Source organism: Balaenoptera ricei, chromosome 16 (assembly GCF_028023285.1).
Source record: "Balaenoptera ricei isolate mBalRic1 chromosome 16, mBalRic1.hap2, whole genome shotgun sequence".
NCBI classification, from domain to species: Eukaryota; Metazoa; Chordata; class Mammalia; order Artiodactyla; family Balaenopteridae; genus Balaenoptera; species Balaenoptera ricei.
Genome location: NC_082654.1, coordinates 14,126,158 through 14,150,032, shown reverse-complemented (window position 1 = coordinate 14,150,032; position 23,875 = coordinate 14,126,158).

Here is a 23,875-nt window from a genome sequence, read left to right as displayed (position 1 = left end):
GTGAACACGTCCATGCACGCCCACATTCGCATATGCACCCAGGATCTCCGGGAGGACGTATGCTGCTAAAACCTCCTAAGCAGTTACTGCCTTAGGGGAGAAAACCGGGAAGCTAGGATGCACGGAGGGGACACTTGGTTTTCGCCCACTTCCCCTCTTGTATTGTTTGAATTTTCGTCATGAATATGTGTTGCTTCTTCAAAAATAATTAAGAAGGTGAAAGGGAGAAGGGAGGAGAAGGAGGGAAGAGAAGAAGAGGCAGCTACTTGGCAAGGGGATTAAGACGCAGAGGGCGCTGGGCAGAATGTGGGTGGGTGGCAGGTTCCCAGCTCCAAAGCAGCTTCCGCGTTGCGGTGCGGGCGCGGGGCTGGGATGGAGGGGGTGCTAAATTCCCCTGGCTCAAGTCAGGCCCTGGAGGCAGACGGCAGCTGGCCACAGTGGATGTGGGGTTCAGTGACCTGGATGGAGCGGCCAGAAGGGCTGTGGGGATGTAGAGAACAAACGTATGAACACCATGGGGGCGGGGGGGGGGGTGATGGGGAGATTGGGACTGACATATATACACTAATATGTATAAAATAGATAACTAATAAGAGCCTGCTGTATAAAAAGTAAATAAATTAAATTTAATTTAAAAAATTAAATAATAAATAAACAAGGTCTGTGGGGACAGCTGCCAGGCAGATCCCCCCCTCGTGCCACCTCCACGCAACCGCGTTAAAGGAAAAATGTGTGTCATGGAGCAAACTGGAAGTCACGGGACATACATCTCATCTCTGCTCTGGCCACAGAGATGACATTCTGCAAAATTCTAGACCCCGGCGAGCAGCGGGAAGCAGCCATGCGCACAATGTCCTGCAAACACCGCCCTCTTGTGGTGCAGCCGATGAACTGCGCTCAGGTCCACAAATCCTGCTGCTAATGTGTTCCTAACTGGAGAAGGAAAAAGTACAATTTATTTCTTAAGTGAAAAGAAGTACTCAATGAGAAAAGTACAGATCCAAACAAAAAATAAAAAACGTCATGTTTTAAGTGTAGTGCATGAACCAGCTCCCAGTGAACTCTTCTCCAAATATAAAATAACTTCCTCCCCCCAGAATATATATTCAAATCTACATGGTAATAATACTGAAAAGCATTGAGAAGAAACACATGCAATCATTAGGTTGTGATCAATAACTCCTGTTAGCATTTTAGTGAGCAGTGAGCATCCCTCCACACTCTCTATAAATATATACACACAGAGAGATATCCAAATTTACATCAGTGGGACCGTGCAACACATGCTATTTTGTAGCCTGATTTTTTTCTCTCCACAATACATTGTGGACATCTGCACAATAAATACATGCTACATCAACATTTTTAATGTTTTAAATTGTACAAGTTGTGAAAATATACCCAGAGAGTAACACAAATGAAATATATACATATTAATCCATTAATAACAGACTGATTGAGTCAATTATGGTATATGCATCCAGCAGAATACTATGCAGCTATTAATCTAATGTACTGATGTGGCTATATGTCTAAGATAGTTCATGTAATGAAATAAAATTACATTGCAACATAATATTTATAGACTTACTTTGAATATTTACAAAACTGTTATAGAATAGTTACAGAACTATTTTAGCTTAAAAGAATACATATAGATATCTGTATCTATACCTATTGAGATTTTATATATATATATATACACACACCTGTATCTGAGGAGGAAATGTTGCTTGAAGCATACAACAAAAACTCTCTTAGGAAATATGATTGGGAAGACAAAGGAGCTGTGAAATTTTTATCTTTCATTTTGTCTCTTCTGTATTGTATGATTTTAAAATATATCATCATCTTGATGATATTACTCTGAAGCCTGAATACACCATGACTTATTTAAATAATCCCCTATTGATGGACATCCAGGTTGTTCACAACTTTCCTACTAGGAACCACCCTGCACATAAGTTACTTATTGTGCACTTGTCTGATTATCCCTCTGGGTGAATTCCTGGGCATGGAATTGCCTGGTCAGGTTTTAAACAGCGCTATCCCTGATATTCACTATCAACATATCACAGAGTGAATTTGATGTGACTGCACTCTGCCTGATTGGATTCTTCAAGTGCCTAATGTCTGTCTCAGTGGAGAGGGCATAGACTCTGACCATGCTTTGTATCTCTGGAGGCTCTATCTTGCCAGACTATGGGTCAGGTTCACTGGATCTTTTATGCCCAGATGTCCCTCTTAATGTCTTGATTCCATTTATTGCTACACCTCCACACCTTCTGTCATCCTTGTTCCCCTCTTCCCACAGCTGCCAGGGTAAGCCTTTCCTATCAGACCCTGCTCACACCTGCCAGGGCTTCACTTCACACTGGAAATTAACCAAGGTCTTTACCATGGCCCCCGAGGGGCCCCTGCACCACATGGCCCTGTGACCTTTCCAACCTCATGTCTTCCTCCTTCTGCCCTTACTCGGTGTGCTCAGGCCACACTGGCCGTCTTGCTATTCCTGACACTCCAAGCACACACCAGCCGCAGGGCCTGTGCACTTGCTATTCTCTCTGCCTGGAATATCCATCCTCTAAATACCTTCAAGCCTCTCCTTCAATTCATTCATATCTCAGCTCAAATGTTATTCTCTCTTCCTGAGAGAAGCCATCCCAACCACCTTTTTTTTTTTTTAACATCTTTATTGGAGTATAATTGCTTTACAATGTTGTGTTAGTTTCTGCTGTATAACAAAGTGAATCAGCTATATGTATACATATATCCCCATATCTCCTCCCTCTTGCGTCTCCCTCCCACCCTCCCTATCCCACCCCTCTAGGTGGTCACAAAGCACCAAGCTGATCTCCCTGTGCTATGCAGTTGCTTCCCACTAGCTATCTATTTTACATTTGGTAGTGTATATATGCCCATGCCACTCTCTCACTTCGTCCCAGCTTACCCTTCCCCCTCCCCATATCCTCAAGTCCAGTCTCTACATCTGCGTCTTTATTCCCAACCATCCTGTCTTAAAAGGCACCTCTCCCTTCCCAGACACTTCCTCCTTAGCCAGTTTTGTTTCTTTCTTCCTAGCCCTGAGACCGTATTTGACATCTACATGTTCATTTGCCTTTGGTTTGTTCCTCCCTCACTCAGTTACAAGCTCCGTGAGAGCAGGAATCTGTCTTGCTGTGTCCCCAGCACCCAGGACAGCGCCTGGCACATGTAGCTTCAGTAAGGACGTGTCCCTTGAATGAATGAGAAGCTGGTAACACATGGAAAAGCGAAGCTTGACTAGCCTAGAGATGCCATTTCCCTCAACTGCTCCAGAATGAGGTCAGGTGTGTTTAAATCATCTTTTCCATCTCTGCGGAGCTTGATCAGGAAAATCTGACAGAACCTTTTTAGTGCAACCATTTGGGAGAGAAATGGCAAATGGGTTATTATTCAGGAAAAATACTTTTCCTCCAAACTGGAGCAGCACATCTACCCTACGTACTTGCTCCTTCAGAGAAAAATAGAAAGGTTAATATTGCCCCGTCAGAGGAAAGGAGCCAATTAACGAGACTGTGATTCAGAAGAAGAATAGAGGTTAATTGCTTGGAGCCCACATGTCTCAAATGCCTAATGCTATATCATTATTTTTTAGCTACATATTATTCATTTCATACACTTAAGTATTCCACCTTATTACTAATTAGTAATTCCTTATCCTTAAATTTTACCCAATTCAGGCTGTCATCATAGGGCCCCCCATTTGCCCCAAGATGTAACAAAATTGTGGAGAAAAGGTTGGCACCTCCTATTCTTTCCCTGCCACCTCCAACCCCCACCAGTGTCCCCCAGGTTCACCTCTCCTCTTTCCCCGCCCACTGGATCTCCTGTCTCAGCTTCCCTCGGACCTCAGGCGTTCCTCTGCATCTTCCACGTCCCGGGCACTGTTGGGCAAAAGATGTAAATTCTCCCTGCTCGGGTGACTTTTTCCTTCGGAAAGGCCCACAACTTGGCACCTTGGAAATGTTAACTGATCAGTATTTCCTGGGACTGTAATAATAATAGCAACAACCATAATAACGATGATGGCTGTAAATGCCTTTTGAACATTTTTATGTCGCAGGCACAGTGCCGATGAATTTTACTTGCGTGATTTTAATCCATATGAAGCGATGTACATCCAGGTACATGGGTCGTCTAAGCAAATGAACAGACTGGCCCAACCCAGCTTCAGTTCTGCAACTACTCAGCCTGGGAGAGCTTGTGAGAAAGTCGTCTTCTCTTTCAGTTTTCTCTTCTGTCACGTGGGTTGTCTGAGGCCGCCCTCTCTCGTTCACTGTCCTGTCTGAAGAGGCTCCCAAGTGCCGAGGAAGCCTTCAGAGCACGCCTCTCCCTTTTGGCTGGTCTTCCTGCAATTGCAACCATGCTCTTCCCATGTCCTTGTCATAGAGACATGGCTGAGAACATACAGGATGAAAAACAAGCCAGAGTCCCAGCCTTAACCTGAACTTGCTGGGGGGCAAAAATGCTGCCTTAGGAAATGGCACCATTTTCGGGGTTGTCCCTGGAAGCAGAGCAACATGGTGAGGCATGTGATATGGGTGCCCTTCATAAGGTAAAGATGCTTCTGACCAAATGAGCTGTCCCTCTTTTTCTGAAATGAACAGTCCTGGACTATAAACCAATCATGTTTAGTAAAAGACAAGCAGGGAACATGTGCAAGAAACAAGAAAGCCATACAGATTTGGAAAAGAACCAAATAGAATTTCTAGAACTGAAAATTATTAAAGTTAGAACATACTGGGCAAGAGAATCCATAGTTAGAAATAGATCTGAAGAAGCTATCCATTCAGAATACAGACCTGAAGAAATTATCCATCGAAGGACAAGAAATGGGGAAACAGGAATGGAGATTAAGAGACAAAGAGTATAGGGTGAGAAGTTCTATAAGGAAAAGAGAGTGTGGCAGTGGCAGCATAAGAAGAAATAAGGGCTGAGAACCTTCCAGCACTGATAACACTGCCAACCCCTGGGTTCAAAAAGCCCCACAAATCCAAAGCAGGAAAAACTAAAACAAATCCATGTCCTGACACATCATAGTGAAACTGCTGAATACCAAAGACAAAAGGTAGACCTTAAATGTGGTCAGAAGGGAAAGACAGAAGGTTTTCAACAGAACAATAGACTGACAACTGACTCCTTATCAGCAAGAATGGAAGTTAGGAGAATGGAATGATACATTCCATGCTGGGAGAAAAATAACTGTCAACCTAGAATTCTGTACCCACTGAAAATATATTTCAAGAATAAGGTGAAATATAGACATTTTCAAACCAACAAAAAACTAAGAGAATGTGCCACCAGCAAAACTCAGTAAAGGAAATTCTAAAGGATGGGTTTCAGGCAGAAGAAAAGTGATTCCAGTTTGAAGATCTAAGATGTAAGAAGGAATAGTATGCATAGAAATTTAAACAAATATTGACTGTATAACACAACAATGATAATGTCTTGTGAAGTTAAAGAAAACAAAACAGAATTAAAAGACACTACAACAATAGCATGCAAATGAGGAGAGAGGGAAGATGAAATCAAAGCGTCCTGATCTCTTTGTATGGCGTGGAAGGAAGGTAAAGGTATTCATTATCTTCAAATTCCAATAAATTAGTGGGCACATTGTAATTTCTAGGGTAACCCCTAAACTAACAGAAACAGAATATAACTTCTAACCTAATAGAGGGGGAAAGTGAAATGAGAAAAAATAATCTGAAAGATAACAAGAAAAGAGAGGAAAAGGAAAAAACAGTATAAAATGAGATGGTAGGTACAAATCCTAATGTATAATGATTACAATAAATGTAAAGGGACCAGTGCTCCTGGTATAAAGATTATAAAATAAGATTTTTCAGGGCTTCCCTGGTGGTGCAGTGGTTAAGATTCTGCTTGCCAATGCAGGGGACACAGGTTCGAGCCCTGGTCCGGGAAGATCCCACATGCCGTGGAGCAGCTAAGCCCATGTGCCACAACTACTGAGCCTGCACTCTAGAGCCCACAAACCACAACTACTGAGCCTGTGTGCCACAACTACTGAAGCCAGTGTGCCTAGGGCCCATGCTCTGCAGCAAGAGAAGCCACTGCAATGAAAAGCCTGCACACTGCAGTGAAGAGTAGCCCCTGCTCGCCACAACTAGAGAAAGCCCACGTGCAGCAATGAAGACCCCAAAGCAGCCAAAAAATAAATAAATAAATTTATTAAAAAATAAAATAAGATTTTTCAAAATTTAACCATTTGCTGTTTATGAGAGTCACAACAGAACTTAAGGATATAGAAAGGTGGGAAGTAAAAGAGTGGGAAAAGATATACAAGGTGAACAAATATTAAGAGAAATGACTATATATTTGGGCCATAAAGCAAATCCTAAAAAATTACAAAGGATTGAAAACATACAAGTCATGTCTCTTTCACAATTCTAACCTCAATTCACAACTCTGATCACAATTCGTAAACCAGAAATCAATAGGAAAAAGATAGTTATTTTCTTAAATCCACATTCGGAATTAAGAAACACACTTTTAAGTTTAAAAAATGACAATCAGAATTAAGAAAATATTTAAAACTTGAACAATAAAGAAAATACTTCATATCAAAAAACTTATGGGATATAGCTAGAGCAGTAGAGAAATTTATAGCCTTAATTGCTCATATATTTTAAAAATAAAAAAGAAGAAAGGCTGAAGACTAATGAACTAAGCATCCATTTTAGAAGTTGGATAAAGAAAAGCAAAATAAACCCAATCATTCCTAAAGCAGTCTCTAGGGAGTACAGTCCACTCTCAAATCCAAAAGTGCAAAATGGCCTTCTTTCACCCTGGAGGGTTCCCTCCCACCTCCTTGGGATCCCTTCCTCTAAGGTAGTATTTCCCCAAACACGCTAGGCTTTCTGCTGGTAGTACAGAAGATGATTTTTGATGGTATTCCGGCACATAGTTATTTCAATTGTTTTTTTTAAACAGTTTCCTCCTACTTAAGAACATGTAATGTAGCTTTCCATTTATAGTAGGAAAATGAGGTTTCTTTTAAAATATATATTTATTTAGTAAGAGGATAAAATTCAAAGGAAAATATTAAATAAATAATAGAATAGTGTTATTTACCAAAAAAAAACAATCTCATCTCTAAGATGGGAAAAATAATAGTCTCATTTTACCTCATTGTGTTGAGGATTAAATAAGTTATACACAGTATAATATAATAGTTCATGAATTAATATATCGCTTGTAAAGCTTCCTAACAGTCGCTGGTACTTAATAAGAGCTCAGTAAAGTTAGTTATCATAATAATATTCAGAGTAATTATTACTTGAATGATGAGAATTTGAGAAACACTAATCCGATAAGGCTCCAAAAGTCAACCTTAGACCAGTGACAAACTCTGCAGGGCAAATAGAAAGTGGAGAAGGCAGCGGCCCCGCCCGCTTCCACGCCTTCTGTCCCCTTAGGGCTCCTGGCTCCACGCTGGCCCCGCCCAGACTTTGGACCTGCTCCTGCCTCACCATCCCCAGGAGAACCAAGTTGGCCCGGACGCCCACATTCACACCACGGGGCCCAGGGTAAGGCTGATGGAACTCAGGATGTTACTGATTCTCCAAAACCTTTGTTTAAAAGGGCAAAAGCCTTTACCACGGAAAGAGAAACGTTCAGCTATGGCCTTGCAGCATCCCAGCTGAGGAGCAGGACAGAGAGATGGGGGTGAGCCTCCCAGTCTCGGGGCATCTCCTAGAGGTGACACCTTCAGCCCAGGTGGGGTGGGGAACAGGGTCCCAGAGCCGAAGGTAATTGGCCTTTATGATTTGACAAGAATGGTATCTTTGGGTGTTTGAGGGCTTTCCGCGCCAGGAAGACTTCCAAATTGTCCTTTTCAAACTCTAACGGTATCGTTTCCCCTCCGTCTTCAAAGATGATTCGCAGAGATACTTGGAGGCTTCTCCACTGCAATGATTTTATTTTCCCTGAACGACTGTTCCTGCTCCGTGGGGCCTATTCTTGAGGTCTTGGAAGGAAACCCCACAGAAGCGACAGCCACCAGGGCAGCAGGTATGATGTTTCCTATTTCCTTACGCAGGAGCGGGCTGACAGCACTGACTCTCTGTGGCCACCAGGGGGCGCTCCAGCTCTCTCGTTGGAGCCCAGGACCCGGCTGCCTGGCGTTCCTCGCTATTCCGTAAGCAGAGAGGCCTGTGGGACACTAATAAACACATGGGAAGTGTCTGTGTAAATCGCATCTGCCTCTACTTCTTGGCTGTGCATAGCGCTGCCAGCGCCTCGCTGAGGGCTGCTTCCTCGTTGGGGCCCCTTAGGTGGTGGCCTTGACCCCAGGGTCTTACAGCCTGAGGCGGGTGGGAGTGGGTAGCGGAAGGATCCACGGAGCAGGAGTCAAACACGTGGGTCGCTTGTCAAACCAGACATGTGCTAGGAACTCAGCACTTGTGTTTTGTGTAAATGTTCAGTGTCACAGAGACACGTACACCGCATCACCCAGTGGAGGCGCTAAGGAGGGAAATCTTCACCTCCCTTGAAGGGCTGGACCAGGAGAACGCTTCCCAGAGGACCAGAGGGGACAGCTGGCTTTAGCCAGAAGCCCAGGCAGAAGGACACTTCCAGCAGAGGGCACAGTTTAGGCAGACACAGCGTTGGCAACTTTGAGCAGTTCTGATGTTTCTGGAGGCAGGATGACAGAGGCACGGGCCAGATCGGCAGTGCCTTCTAAGCGGCTAAAGACCCTGACTCTCACGCTGTGCTGGTGGGCCTTCCCGGGCTTTCTGCAGGGGAATGACATGATCAGGCCACTCGTCTGCAGGGTGGAGGGTGGACGGGCGGGGCAGGGAGGTGAGGGCAGAGGGAGGAAGCCCAGTTAGGAGGCCGCTGCAATGATCTAAAAGCTCGGCTAATTTTATATGGCACCAGGGTGACCAACCATCCTGGTCTGCACAGAACTGAGGGGGATCCCAGGACACCAGACTTCCAGTTTTAAGACCCAGAAAGTCCTGGGTAAACTGGGACAAGTTGGTCACCCTATTAGCCACTAGCCACTAACCAGCCGTGTCCCTCCCTTAACTGCTCATAAGCTTACTCTTGTCATTTGTGATCACAGTTGAGACTGGCAAATTTCAGATGAGTTTTACTAACACAGCACTGTCTTTAAACAAAATCTCACACAGAAACTCAGTATAGGAAACACTCGAAGGCGGAGCCACTTAGGTTGAAGTGCGGGATGGGGTGGGAGGGGGTCCTCACCAGCCTGCCCTTTCCCTCCAGGCCCTGACTCACCTCTGCAAACCACTGCCTCGGCCTCCCATGCTGACACTGACCTCCATGTCGGAGGGTCCCCCTCTCCCAGCTTTATGACTCTACATTCATGCGCTGAACTGAAAACCCAGCTGAACTCAAATCAGTGTTTTGATTCAACTGCAGGCTGTACTGAAGACTAAAATTTACACCTACTCTAAAATTGGTCAATCTCTTTGAACTGGAATGAAATCCATATTGTTTCCCTAGTTATCGTCTTGGAATAAAATCCAGTCTGCCCGTGAACTGACTTTCACCCAAACAGTCACGTCCTTCTGTTTGAGTCCCAGCCAGACTCCTCCATGACCATTCTGTACAGCCTGGGCTCTGGGCAGGGAACGTGGCGGACACGGCCAGCAGGCGAGATGCCCACTCACTGCTGGCACTCGCTGGGCCTCATGCTGCCTTTGCAGGCCTGACTGCCCCCTGGCCAGGGGGGCACAGCCTGGTCAGGGGCCATCACCTCTCTCCCAAGCTCTGTCTTCTCCCCCACCCTCACCCTACTCCCTGGTGTATCTAGGACGCCTCACTACCCCAGGTTTGAAGGCATCTGTCACTCCTAGCCACGGACTGGACTGGGTTTGCCGTGACCTCGGCCCAGGCCCTTGGCCACCTCTGAGACTTGATGGGTCTTCGTTCCCAACACAGCTCTTGGCACGGCCTGCCACCTCCTCTGCTCACCTCCCAACCTGTTCAGGGCCATCCCCTGAAAGCTGGAGCTTCTGTTGCCTCATCTATTAGGCAGGATCTTTGGGCCCCGTTTGTAGATTGAACGTTGCATTTGGAAGCAGCAGATGTGAGTTCAGATTCTAGCTTCCCACGTAGTGCTGGATGACCTGAGCAAACACACACACACACACACACACACACACACACACACACCCCACAGGGTCTCTCCTCTGTTCTTACAAGGCCTGACTGAACAGAAAGAGGTCTAGAAACTTCTTATAGAGAACGTCAAACCTCTTAGCTTCCAGAAATCTCAGAATGCGCTGCCCTGCCCCCCAGAGGTGGCCCTGCTGAGCCCACCCCTGCACAGTGATGATCTCTTTGCTTCTCTGTCACTAGTCTAGACTTCAAACTCCATGAGGGTAAGGACTGACCTCTTCCCTCTGCCTCCAAGTGCTGAACATGGAGTAAGTGCTCAGCTTGTGTTAAATGAATGACTCGATTCCTTTCATTCAGAAATAGGTAGTGAGAATTTATTATGGGCCGGGCACTGGTCCGGGTGCCAGAAACACAGCAGTGAACAGACAGACAAAAATCTCTCCCTACATAGCACTTATATATCTCATGGGCAAATGGATAAGTGGGTGGTGAAGGTTCTTTGTTGCTGTGGTTTTGTTTGGTTTGCTTTTTTCCATGGTATCCGTTAGGGAAACTGCTTGCTCCTACACTAATTCCACATCTCCTTCCTAATACCCACAGTGGGAGAAGAAAAATAGGATCCCACTTTTCCCAGAAAATGAAAGCAAGGAAGCTGATAGCCGTGGGTAACTGGATTTATGCTAACAGAGGGCTCCAGGGTAGATCTATGAATGGCTCTGTCTCAGTAGTAGCCAAGCACATTCCCCCAGCAACAAGTTGGTTTTGAAGGGAAACAAAAGTTTTCTGGGGAGGCCGCAGCACTCCCACCCACTCACCCCCAGTTCTGAGAGCTGACGACGCCCACCCCAGCCTGCTCCATCAGGGGACTGCTCGCAGAGACTCAAGGGAGTGTCACCCAATTACAGGCCACCATCACAAAAGGGTTAGACTGGGCAAATTCTACAGTCCTCTCCAGCTCCTAAGATCCCTCTGTGTCCCGAGAGCAGGGGACTTGGCTCAGCGTGAAACCCTGGTGCTCACTCATGGGAACCGAATCAGTTTCTAGGCGAGAGGGAGTTATGAGCTTCCCAGCACTGCCCAGCTATGCAACAATCCCTCCTGTGCCCACTGGGTGCCCCAGAGCCTTTCTCATTCTGTCTTTTTCTCACGTGAATGCCAGCCAAGACCAAGAAACTCAAAGGTGCCTTGCACACCATCTCCAGGACTGATTCCTTAGCTGGAGGTGACAGGGTAATCTACAGAGGTAATTTACATGGCACACAGCACCTCACCCCACGCTCCAGGCTGCCCTGGGTTAAGTGATGTCCATCACCTAATAGGTCACACATCTGCAGCGTCACTTTCTCCATTCAAATAGAAGCCCTCATGAAGACCCCGTATGGATGCACAAAACCAGAGTGCCATCAAAATATGCAGCCTTGAAAAATTCTCATTCCACTCCTAATGCACCAGAGCTGCAATGGGGTAGGGCGGGGGCGTGGCACGTGGGGGACAAGACAGAGCAGAGGTGCTTCAAAAGTCACATTTCCTTGCCCGGGACACTGGCCACCTATAATTTGCTCTGACACTCTGTCTTTTTGTCTGTTTCAGAGAGCTATGAATCACGGTTAAACTCTACCAAATAAACAAACTATGTTTTAAAGTTCTGTAAAACCTACAATTTCAGAAAGGCTTGATGTAGTTGACACTAAATTGATTTCAACATGTCCTATTTCCGGTCTAATGTTGGGTTCCTTTCATCAGGAACAAACATACTCAATAATGGCTTGATTCTAAGTGAATGGACTCAGTATAAACACATAGGAAGCACAAGCACTCATTAATTTTCTTCCTTTTTTAAATAAAATGAGATGGCGTGTTTTACTTCTCAAAAATTAATTTTCCATAAAGTTTTCATACACACCCATCAAAGCTTTTCAGAGCTGAATAATCACGTTGCAAACTGAAAACGCACTTTGAGGTTTTCATTGTAACACGCAACAGAACCTTGGTGCTTGCCAAGGTCAGGAGGTCGTCCTGGGTGTTAGAGCCCCTGTCCCAAGGGTACTCGAGGGAAAGCTGGGAAAAGTGAATTCCTAGCCTCTGGTCACCTCACACTGAAAACTGGTCAGCCTGCTCGCACTGGATCTACATTCAAACATTCCCACCATCATAGTAACTCAGAAGAAGAACATAACAACCACAAAAATAAATTGCACAGAGGAAAAAGGTATATTTCTTATAAACAAACCTAATATGTATTCAGTTTAAAATGTCTGTGGCAAATCTATACATGTGATAAAATCTCATAGAACTATTCACCAGAAGAAAAAAAGGTGATGTAAAAACTGGTGAAATCCAAACAAGTTTTAGTTAACAGTATTGTACCAACGTCTGTTTCCTGGTTTTTTGTTTTTTGTTTTTTGTTTTTTAATTTTTTTTTGTGGAAGAAACGTACTTTATTTATTTATTTATTTATTTATTTATGGCTGTGTTGGGTCTTCGTTTCTGTGCGAGGGCTTTCTCCAGTTGCGGCAAGTGAGGGCCACTCTTCATTGTGGTGCGCGGGCCTCTCACTATTGTGGCCTCTCTTGTTGCGGAGCACAGGCTCCAGACGCACAGGCTCAGTAGTTGTGGCTCACGGGCCCAGTTGCTCCGCGGCATGTGGGATCTTCCCATACCAGGGCTCGAACCCGTGTCCCCTGCATTGGCAGGCAGATTCTCAACCACTGCGCCACCAGGGAAGCCCAGTTTCCTGGTTTTGATAACTAACTATACTGTGGATACGGAAGAGGCTATCTTTGGGGGAAACTGGATGAACGATACACTGGTCATACCAATTTTGTGTCCAAAAAAAAATATGTACAACCAGTGGTTGTACTACATTTGCAATTTCTATATGAGTCTAAAATTGTTTCAAAACTAAAAGTTTTTTTAAAATATGTGGGCTGGGTAGAGTGGCACAGACACATTTAGCCACATTGGGGAGGGTGTAAACTGGCACAGTCTTTCAGGAGAAGAATCTGGCAGAGTCCATCAAAATGTAAAATGTACTAACCCAGCAATTCCACTTCTAGGAATCCAGCTTACAAAACTACTTGCACATGTTAATATAGAACATTCTTTGCAGCACTGCTGTAAAAAAAAAAAAAAAAAAAAAAAGGAAGAAAACCTAAATCTCCACGAGTAGGGAAAAAAGTCAAAGTGGAATGCCCATGCCATGGAATACTGTGCAAGCATAAAAAGAATAAAGCAGCTCAACACAAAGATATCTGCAGTGCACTGCTAAGTACAAAATGTGGCCACAAAACAATATGGATATGGATAGGAAGATACTATTTACCTAAAATCTTATTTACGTGTGTACACTTCATGTGGTTGTACAAGCATGGAAAATGTCTGAAATGATACACCCTAAACAGCTCATTGTGATTGCTTCCGGGATGGAAAGTTCTTAGTAGGGGTGGCAAGAGTAACCTTCACTTTGTTTGAAATACATTACAGTGAAAACGTGTTGCTTTTAGAATTGGAACAACAATAATAGAAACATAAGAGAAAGAAAGAAAATGGAGGCAAAGTGGGAGGCCAGTGGCTGAGTACAAAGGCCTGACGTGGGAATCCAGGAAAGGCTGACTCAAAAAGCCACAAGGAGGTGGTGGCTTAGCCTGAGTGGCTGCCTCCCTCACCAATCACGGGCGCCTCCCGTGGGAGAATCAAACATCCCGTCTGCAGCCACCGATGTGCAGAGCCTTCCCATGGAAGGAATATCCTTCCCTGTTCCACCGTTAGGCTTGGACACGTGACTTGCTTCAGCAATGGAACGTGAGCAGATGAAACATCTGTAAGGTCTGAGCGGGAGTTCTAAGTCATTGTGTGGTTCCACCAGCTCTGTGGCTCTTTTCCCTTTGTGTGTCCCTGACAGCAGCTGCTTCTTCAGTCTGGTTCCCAGGATGAAGAAGACACATGGAGCAGAGCTAGAGGCAGCTGGCAATCCCCACGAAACGGAGGTGAGAAATAAACCGCCGTGCAGTAAGCCACTGTGATGTGGGGATGCTTATTACACAGCCTTACCTCATGAAAGCTAATTTGTGAGCTAGAGGCGCCAAAAAAAAGTGAGGGGACTGATAAAGAGTTGGTATTTATTGAGGGCATATTATGTGAAGAACCTATACTTGAGGTGACAGGCATAGGGGTGAGTACAGAGGCTGTGAGAAGCATGCATACTGGAGGGGATCAGAACATGCCACCCCAAAATGTGCCTCTCGGGGATAAGGATTACTTTGAGTTGGAGGCAAATGAAAATCAACAGATGCAGAAAGACGCCTTTATCTGACTAAGAGCAGAAACTTCCAGAAAATGGGGACTGCCATAAATCCCTTCTCCTGGGGAAGTTTTATGACCATGGAGAAAAAGGAAAGTCATCTCTGAAATGGACCTGCACAAACACACTGGGCTCCATCAGCTGCCCTTGGAAACCTAAAACCCCTCTCCTTTGTCTTGTCACTTCTCTACAAACGTATTGTTCTTTGCAAAGGTGCTATGTAAGCCCAAGTTCTAATCATCCCTTTGAGTTACTCATCCCAAGGTTTCTCCCGAGTGAGGTGCTGCACACATAAACTGCTTTTTCTCTTGTTAATCTTTTGTTGGTCTAATTTAAGAGGGCCCCAGTCAGAGAACCTAGGAGGGTAGAAGCAAAAGCTTTTTTCCTTCCCTACAGTATCATCTACTTGGGAAGACAATGCTCACACTTGCAAAGATACACTTACACCCTCTCGGGAGTTTACGGGGCAATGCAGTGCACTGAGGAAAGCCTGCCACTGGGGACGGGAGGAGGCCCATCAGGGAAGGAGGAAGAGCCCACAGTCTCAGGTACACCTTTCTGTGTCAGCACCTGACGCCCACACACACTAACAGGGCTGAATGAGGGCATTCTAATAAAGCACAAAAGCCATCAGCAACAGTTTAATCACCCTCCCCTTTAAACCAACGGTTCCAAGAAAATACCCACCACCTGGAGATCCTGTGTGGTGCCTTTTATTGCTGGGTTACGTACTCTCAGAGAACAGGAGGGCCGTTCTCTGACGATACGTTTTGTGTCGACTGGAAATGATCTGAGCCTGAACTGTATTTCCAGAAACCAGCGGTTACCCCTTTGAACAAAGCACATCCTTGTGCAAAAGGCATTCTCTTAAAGGAGACAAAGGGATGTGAGCTAGAAGGAGGGTATAAAGACCAAGTTTTCCCCTCGCCTCTTCTTTCGCTGGGTTACCATGGCCCATTCCTCTGCTTCATACGAATAGGTCACTCGTAATTTTCTTCTCCAAATCTGGACATTTCTGTTTAAAATCCTGCCCCCTCCCCTTTTCGAAAACGACACAAGTAAGCCACGAATAGGTTCCCTTGTTAAAAGATTCAAGCCCATTAGTACATCGAGCAAATGTGAAAGTCCCTTGACCACACACCTCCGCCCTCTCCCCAGCGACTGACACACTCTTGCAACCTCCTGGCTGTACACTCCCTCCCATAGAGACAGACACATGCATTCACACATCCTTTGTTTCCTTCCCTCCCACCTTCCCTCCTTTCCTTCCTCTTCCCCCCAGAAATGGGAAGCATGCATCTTTCTTTTAAACCAGGTATGATTCTTATTTTCTCCTCCAAGCCATTTCTAGGACTGGCTTCCTGAAGATTTCAGTTTGTTAGCTTGTCTGTTTATTGTTTTTGGCTACTATGGATGCTAAACTCACAAAACGCCCCGTGTGTTGAGTTCTGTCAGGGATACCAGGGGTAAGGAGGACTGAGGCTTGGGTTTGCCAGGAAGTTATTCCAGTTGGCCTGGGGCAGAGGTGCCACCAGACTCCTCCACCCTGGGAGTTGAGGGATTGGGCCTTGGGGGAGCAAAGCTTGGGGTGTCTGTATGTCCTGAGTTTCCAGAAGGGGCTGGAGAGCCTGCATCCTGCACGGGATTTGTCCTCCCTGAGTCCCTGGGATCCCCAGTCTACTGTCCTGTGGTCTCACTACCCTCACTGCCGCCCCCCACCCAGAGCTCCCCATTCCCCTCCCTGCACCGCCAGGCCCGTCCGCCCCTGCCCAGGTCACAGCAAGACCCCCTCAGCTGAGGCATCAGGCGCATTTGTGGGAAGAAATGTTCCCGAGTGTTCCTATGCAACCAAATCAAGTGTATGTGTAGGTGTTCTGTGTTTTTACAAACTCTCCTCCTTGGTTGTTATAAGATTAAAACAATTTTCTCCCTCAGTAAATGCTTCCCTTCAAAACCACTGGCAGCACATAATTCACCAGCCCCTTTGTGACTTCTATTTTCTTGGGGCTGGGAGGAAATCATGATTGCGGGGCCTGTTTCCTTCTAAGAGGCCAGGGCTGAACGAGTGATGGACAGGGAGAAGTAATGTTTCAGTGACATCTCTGATCAATGTTTTATTTATTTTGAAGTTCAAAAAAGATAGGTGAGCATCGTAGGTCTTTGGGGAAGGCAGGGATAGCAGGTTTCGAGGTAAATTACTCTCTCATCCTCAGTAAATTTAATGGACACTTTCATTAAAACTGCAGGGAATTTTAAGGTAGTTCTATTCCTATTTTAAAACTATAGTTGAGGATTTTTTTTAATGCCTGGATCATTTTTGCTGCTGAGAAATCTAAACATTTTAGAGATGGGCCGCATTTTATTTTCCTTAACAATGATGGGGAATTCACGCACACCTGAGGACACAGAAACATTATTTAATATCACAACAGATTTCAAGGAAAAACGTACACAAAAGGAGAAAATGAAAAAGCTGGCCTGGCTGATGTCAGGGGGTGGATACCAACTTGGGTTTGTCCCTGAAAAAAAAAATTCACCTGTCACTGATCAACGGTGCCAGTTTGCCAGCGTGTGATTGAAAAAGCATTCCTGCTGACTGTAAAGGGCTCCGTTTACGTGACTGTTTACATAATGACACAGCGAAACATTGCAATCTTTTGGATTTAATACATGTTTTAACAAGCCCTTCAACTAAGTTGTAGCCTTCTATAATCAAATCAAGTCTTTTCAATTAAAACACAGTTAGAAAAGGTGCCATGGAATCACTGTTACACTTTGCCACATGACAAGATTCAAGAATCGCTTGGCTGGAAATCTGAGCTAAGTTATTAAAGACGCCTGAGCTTAAAGGCCACGTCAGACCACCAGGGAGGGCGCCCAGGCTGAGGGCCTTGGGTCCTGCATGAGACACGCAGATCCTCAGCCTCAGGCCATTTCTTTGTGATCAACTGATGGATGGCAGTGGCCTAGAGAGCTGGAAGATGTCTGTGGCTCTGAGCTTGACCCCAGGTGCCATCAGGCGTATCATGGGCCAGGAGTGCTGGGCACAGGGTCACCAGAGAGATCCCCACCTCACCCTGGCATTAGTTACAGCATCATGGGATTCTAGAGGTAGAAACTATTTTAGGCATCGCTTAATCTCACTGCTTCATTTTAGAGATGTAAAACGGGGGCTCACAGAAGATACAGACGGCCCTCAGTACCCTCGGGTTCCACATCTGCAGATTCAACCAACCATATTTTTCCAATATGGAAAATATTTGGAGAAAAAATTCCAGAAAATTCCAAAAAAGCAAAACTTGACTTTGCCACACAATGGCAACTACTTACACAGCATTGACACTGTATTTACAACAATTTACATAGCATTTACATTGTATCAAGTATTAGAAGTAATCTAGAGATGATTTAAGGTATGCAGGAGCAGGTACTTAGGTTATATGCAAATACTACACCATTTTATATGAGGGACGTGAGCATCTGCACGGCTTGGTATCCTTGGGGGGTCCTGGAACCAATTCCCCCATGGATACTAAGGGATGAATGCTCATGATCCACCGAAGGCCATCATGTTAGTCATTCTGTGAAACAAAGTAAAATGTGCATCCCCACAACCACCCCGAACTGGAGAACCGTATCTAGTTAGAGCAGATGCGCAAAGGAACACTAGCGCACAGAGCTGAAGGGTGGCCTTCAGGAGAGACAGTTCACTTCCATCCCGACAACTCAGTAACAAAAGTCAATGTGGAAAGTTGGTATAGTGGGTTGAATGGTGCCCCCCCCCATAGGATACATCCATATCAAATCCCTGGAACCTGGGAATGTTATCACCTTCAGAAAAAGGGTCTTTGCAGATGTAATTAAAGATCATGAGATGAGATCATCCTGGATTATCCGGGTGGGTCCTAATCCAACAACAAGTGTCCTTACACGAGACACATATAGGGGACACACAGAGGAGAAGATGATATGAAGATGGAGGTAGAGATTGGAGTGATGCAGATGCAAGCCAAGGAACGCCTGGAGCCACAGGAAGCCAGAACAGGCAAGGAAGCATCCTTCCTGGAGCCTCCAGGGGGACTGCAGCCCTGCCTACACCTTGATTTTGAACTTGTGGCCACCAGAACTGTGAGATAATCATTTCTGTTGCTTTAAGCCACTCAGTACTTGGCAATTTGTTATAGCAGCCACAGAAAACTAATACAAAATGCTCCTGCCTAGGGAGGCTGTTACAGTCTGAATGTTTGTGTTCCACAAAACCATATGTTGAAACCTCAGTCTCCAATGTGATGGATTTTGGAGGTGGGGCTTTCAGGAAGTAACTAGGTTTGGATAAGGTCATGAGGATGAAGCCCCCATGATGGGATTGGTGCCCTTAGAAGGGGATGACGAGAGCAGAGCTCTCTCTTTCCCCCGTGTGAGGACACAGTGAGAAGTTGCCAGTCTACAACACGAAAGAGGGGTCTCACCACGACCCAACCATGTTGACACCCTGATCTCTGACTTCCAGCCTCTGGAACTGTGAGGTTCTGTTTTTGGTAAGCCACTCAGTGTCTGGTGCTTTGTTATAGCAGCCCAAGCTAAGGCAGAGGTGGACCAAACACACTATATCAATAGGCTCCTTTGGCTTCTGGCTGAGCTCAGCCAGTGCACGGACTGGAGGGAGGGATGGAGGGAGGGAGGGAGGAGAGAGAGGTGAGATATGAAATCTCTGGCTCCCCTCCATGGGGTCACTGTGAGCTGGCAGTGACCTCTACCTGATGGTCACAGTTCCTCTCAGGGCAGCCCTCCCCAAGGGACTCTGCTTCTGGGTCCCAGGACTGGCTCCCTCCTCTCACCCTGCAGGTGTAGGGCTGTAAAAGCCTTGCTGCTACTAGCCTTAGTCCTACATAAACTCTGCTCATACCTTTGCAAACAGTCTCTTTATCAAAACATCAAGTTAATCAAGGTGAACATGCCATGTGTGCTGCCAAGACCTTGATTAATACGGTCTGTGGAAGTAGTGACACTTCTGTGTCCTCGTACAGCACATCCTACAGCCTAGTAGGTCAGTGGGTGATCACAATTTCTTTATGACATAGGGGTGGTGGGTGTGACTGTGGCACTTTGCCCTGAGGAAAGTGAGGCTCACAGAGGTAAACTCAGTTTATGACGGTCATGATACAAGTTTGGAGCAGAGCAAGGATCACAGTGTAGCCTTAAGCCCCATTTCCAGCTCTTTCCTAGACTAAGTTGTAGGCCTGGGGTGGCAGATCTGTGGTTCTCAGGCTGCCAGTGACTCCCTAGTCACTGCCATGGCAGACATCACTAATCAATCACGACACTCTTTCAGACTGAGTCCAGACCTGTCCTGAGATCCTTCCCAGCACAGCTCTCTGGGAGGCCCTACAATCCATTAGAACTGGTGGGCAAGTGTGCCCTTCCTGCTACAGTCTACTAGGCTTTCCTATACCTCGGGCCTTGGTGCAGCTGGGGGAAGGGGAGCAGTCAGGAAATTAAAGAGACTTTTTAGGAAATTTAGAGGCAAGCTAACTTCCTGGGCAATGTAACTTCCTGCTCTGCTGATCACTCCCCAGAAACCTTCACTAAATATCTACATAACCGCCATTCTTTTGAGGTCTGATGTGTGTGTGTTTGGATGTAACATGGTATGAGGCTGATTTCCAAGCTGAGCACTAAAATGACCCCATAAGCACATGAGAGGCACGAGCAAGGTCCTTCGGTCAGGAGACTGTGGGACTTCAACACAGCATTTCCCTAAGCCTGTTTATTTCCAGAACCTCTTTTTTCACAGTTCAACTGGCCAGTGTGGACATCCTGTTCCACAGAACAGTTCCTAGTGTAATTATGACGAGATCCACAATTATCCTGCCGTCTTTATTCTAATCATGACTTAAGAGTCCCTCCTTTGGAAGACAGACGGCCTTTCCAGTCCAGGCAGCTCTTGACTTCTGCATGTTTGATGCTCTGCTGCTTGCTCCCTTGTGCAGTATTTCCTTGCGGACTCTCCCACCCCTACCCCTTCCCTGCCGCTGCACAGGGTTACAGAGCAGTGGTGCTTCCACCAGGCAACAGTCGAGTGGTGTTCCCCCTGCAGCTGATGGGGAGTGGGGACAGTTATTTGGGGGCGGGGGTGGGTGGGTGGTAGATACCAGCACAAACTGCCACTCCAGCCATTCATAATTGCAGTTAACTGGGTTCCATTATGCCCCTTCACACACACAGAGGGAAGCACCGTGCCCCCCTCATTATGGCAAAAGCGCCGGAGTCAGGCACGCCTGGATTCAAAGGCAGATCTGCCTCTTTCTAGCTTGAGTTTGGTCAACTCTCTAAACTTCTTTAAGGCTCGGTTTCCTCGGTTATAAAAACTGGGATGAAATTAGCATTTGTGCTCTCAGGCCAAGATGAGGATTAAGTGGAAAAGTCCAGTAAAGTGAATAGCCCATTACCTGACACATAATAAGTGATCACGATGGTGATGGTGATGGTGATGGTGATGATGCTTTTAACACACCAGCAACGCAAAGAAAGACAGCCTCGCTTCTGGGATTCACGGGTCTGGTTCAAGTGGTTGCTGGGCTGAGGCCAGACCAGCTTTTGCTCTCCGGCGCCCCTGCAGGCCTGCCCTTGCTACTGCGTCTTCCCTGGAGGACCCCGCTCCCAGGGTTAAAAGAGGATTAGTAAGGAGAGGTGGGAAGACACTTGCCCTGGCGGATGCTTTCTCCTGAGCATAAACAGAGCTGGAAGAGCCTGGAAATGGGAGACCTTCAGAGAGTCAGTGGGCAGCCGCCTAAAACCCGTCACGGCAGGACGGGTCTAATCGCAGAGGGATAGCGATGCAGGTTGGTTGGTGTAAGGCTGCGTGGACCAAGAGACGTGGAGAGCAACCAAAGACCGCCCGGGGTGGGGTGGCGGTGGGGGAACTGGGAAGAATGTGAGCTCTGATCGGTGCTTAGCACTTAACAAACAAAACCTCCAGCCAGACCAAGGCAAACCTGCACGTCAGGAGATGTTTGTTCTAGCGTCACAACGGGTTCCTGCTTCTGTTTTGTTTTCCCCCTGGTTTGGACTCTCACTTTCCTCATTAGTTGTGAATCTCTCGTTTTACCCTCCCAGGTGGGGATTAAATGCTGAGCCAGCGGGAAGCGCTCTTGAAACCTCCCGGCTGCAGCAACCGCTGCATTTCGAGCATCGTTCCCAGGGACCCGCTTGGCGGCTGGCCCTGGTCAGCCGGCACCTCCATTTAACTGACCTTTTGCCATTATAAACGCCGTCGGTAGGTGTTAATCCCTCCTGATTTAGAAAGGGTTTTTTCCTTTCCTTTCTTTCCACCACCTCCCTTCCCCTTTTATGTTTGAAAGTAAAGTTATGTTCCAAAACATCTCTTGCATTTATCTATACTGTTTTTATAAACACAGCACTTTTATATTCATTATTTCCATTTGATAAAATTAAAGATGGGTGCCTCAGGGGACCTGCGGATAGTCAAACCCAGTGGTTCTCAAAGTGGGGTCCCCTGGCCAGCAGTATCAACGATACATTAGAAATGCAAAATTTCTCCAGACCTCCTGAGATTCTGTGGTTGAGTCTAGTAATCTGTTTTTACAAGCATTCCAGATGATTCTGAGGCATGCTCAAGTTTGAGAACCACTGCACTAATCACATTTCCTCTACAGCTGCTCCCCACTTAATAGATTAGAAAACTGAGACCCACAGTAATATAGTCAAGGTCAGTCACTCATTCATTCAACAAGTATTCAACACTGCTAGGGATTAGGGACACATAAAGAAAAAGACAAAAGTGGCCCTGCCTCCATGGAATTGACTTTCTACAAAGAAAAAACTATGAAGATCATCACAGATTGTGGTTAGTGCCATGAGGGAAGCAAACATGGATAAGACTGAGATTAACTGGGGAAGAGCTATGCAGGCTGAGGTGTTCAGGGAAGACTTCCTGGAGGAGGTGATGTTTGAGCTGGCTCTAAAGGATGAGTAGGACAACATTTCATATCCCCCATCCCTACCTTATTCTCTCTCCTCAGCATTGATCACTATCTAATTAATTAATCATCTTGTTGATTGCCTATCTCCCCCAGTAGAATTTAAACCCAGTAAGGGAAGAGGATTTGGGGCCTGTTTAGTTCCTTTCTGAATCCCCAGTGCCTAGAACACTGTCCAGGATATAGTAGGCACCCAGTAAGTATTATATTTGTTGAATGGATGAATAAAATCCCTTTTCCCATCACTCACTGTAATCCAGACACACTGATCTTCTCCTTCCTTATCATGAAATCCAAGTATACTCCTCCTCAGGACCTTTGTATTTGTACTTCCTTCTGCCTGGAAACTCCTTCCAAAGATTTCCAAGTAGCCTTCCTTATCTTTATACTCAGATTTATATTCAAGTGTTATCTTGTCCAAAAGGCCTTCTCAGTTCAAAGTATCTAAAATGGCAACATTATTCTTCATATATTTTTCTTACTCTTTTTTCCCTCATAACTGCAACAGTGGTAGAAGTGAGCCACTCAGATCTCCTTCAAGGGAAGTTTCCAGGGGAGCAAACTGACTGATACCTCCAGCTGTCTGTATCCACTCTGTGGTCTCTGAGGCCATGCTTCCCCTGGGCTGCTCCCAGCCAATAACCGAGCACAGCATTACTAAAGGCTGATTCCTAAGGGGTTCAGAAGTCCTGTAATAGGCAACTTTAGTTCAGGGACTCCCCATTGACCCTGCTGAAACTTTCTTAGAACTGCACTGCACTCTCTGATTCTTCCTCCCCAAAACTCCTACCTTCCCCCTTTCTTTTCACAGTTTTCATACCTGCATCATGCCCTGAGGTTCTCCTTGTTCATTCCTGTTCCCTCCCCTTTATTCTTCACAGGTATCTCCCCTCAAGAGTCTCTTACACCATTTAATCCTGTCTTAGAATGTATTTGCTTCTTGGAGTACCTGAACTAACACAATAAAACTAATAACATGAAAAAAAAAAAAAAAAAAAAAAAAGATGAGTAGGAGCTGGCCATGGCAACAGAAGGAGGCGGCAACAGCTTGTGCAACAAATTTGGAGTGAGAAAACACTTGGCCTCTTGCAGCAACAGAAACCCAGGCGTGGTTAGAGCTTTGTGAGTGAGCAGGGGAGTGGTTGAAGCAGGATGAGAGACAGAGAGAGAGAGAGAGAGAGAAAGTTGTGGGGGAGGGGGATGCTGAGGCAATGCAGGCCCTCAGGAGCCTGAAGAGTCAGGCTAGGGCTCCTGGCCCTCAGGCCACCTCCGCAGGGCTCCCCCTGCTCTCTGCACTCAGACTCCACCGGCCTCAAGCCAAAATCACCTAGTCCAGCCTCAGCTCGGACCCTCCAGGACTAGGGAGCTCACGCCCTCCCTCACACCTGAAGCAAGGTAGCTGGTCCAGCTCTGGAAAGTTCTA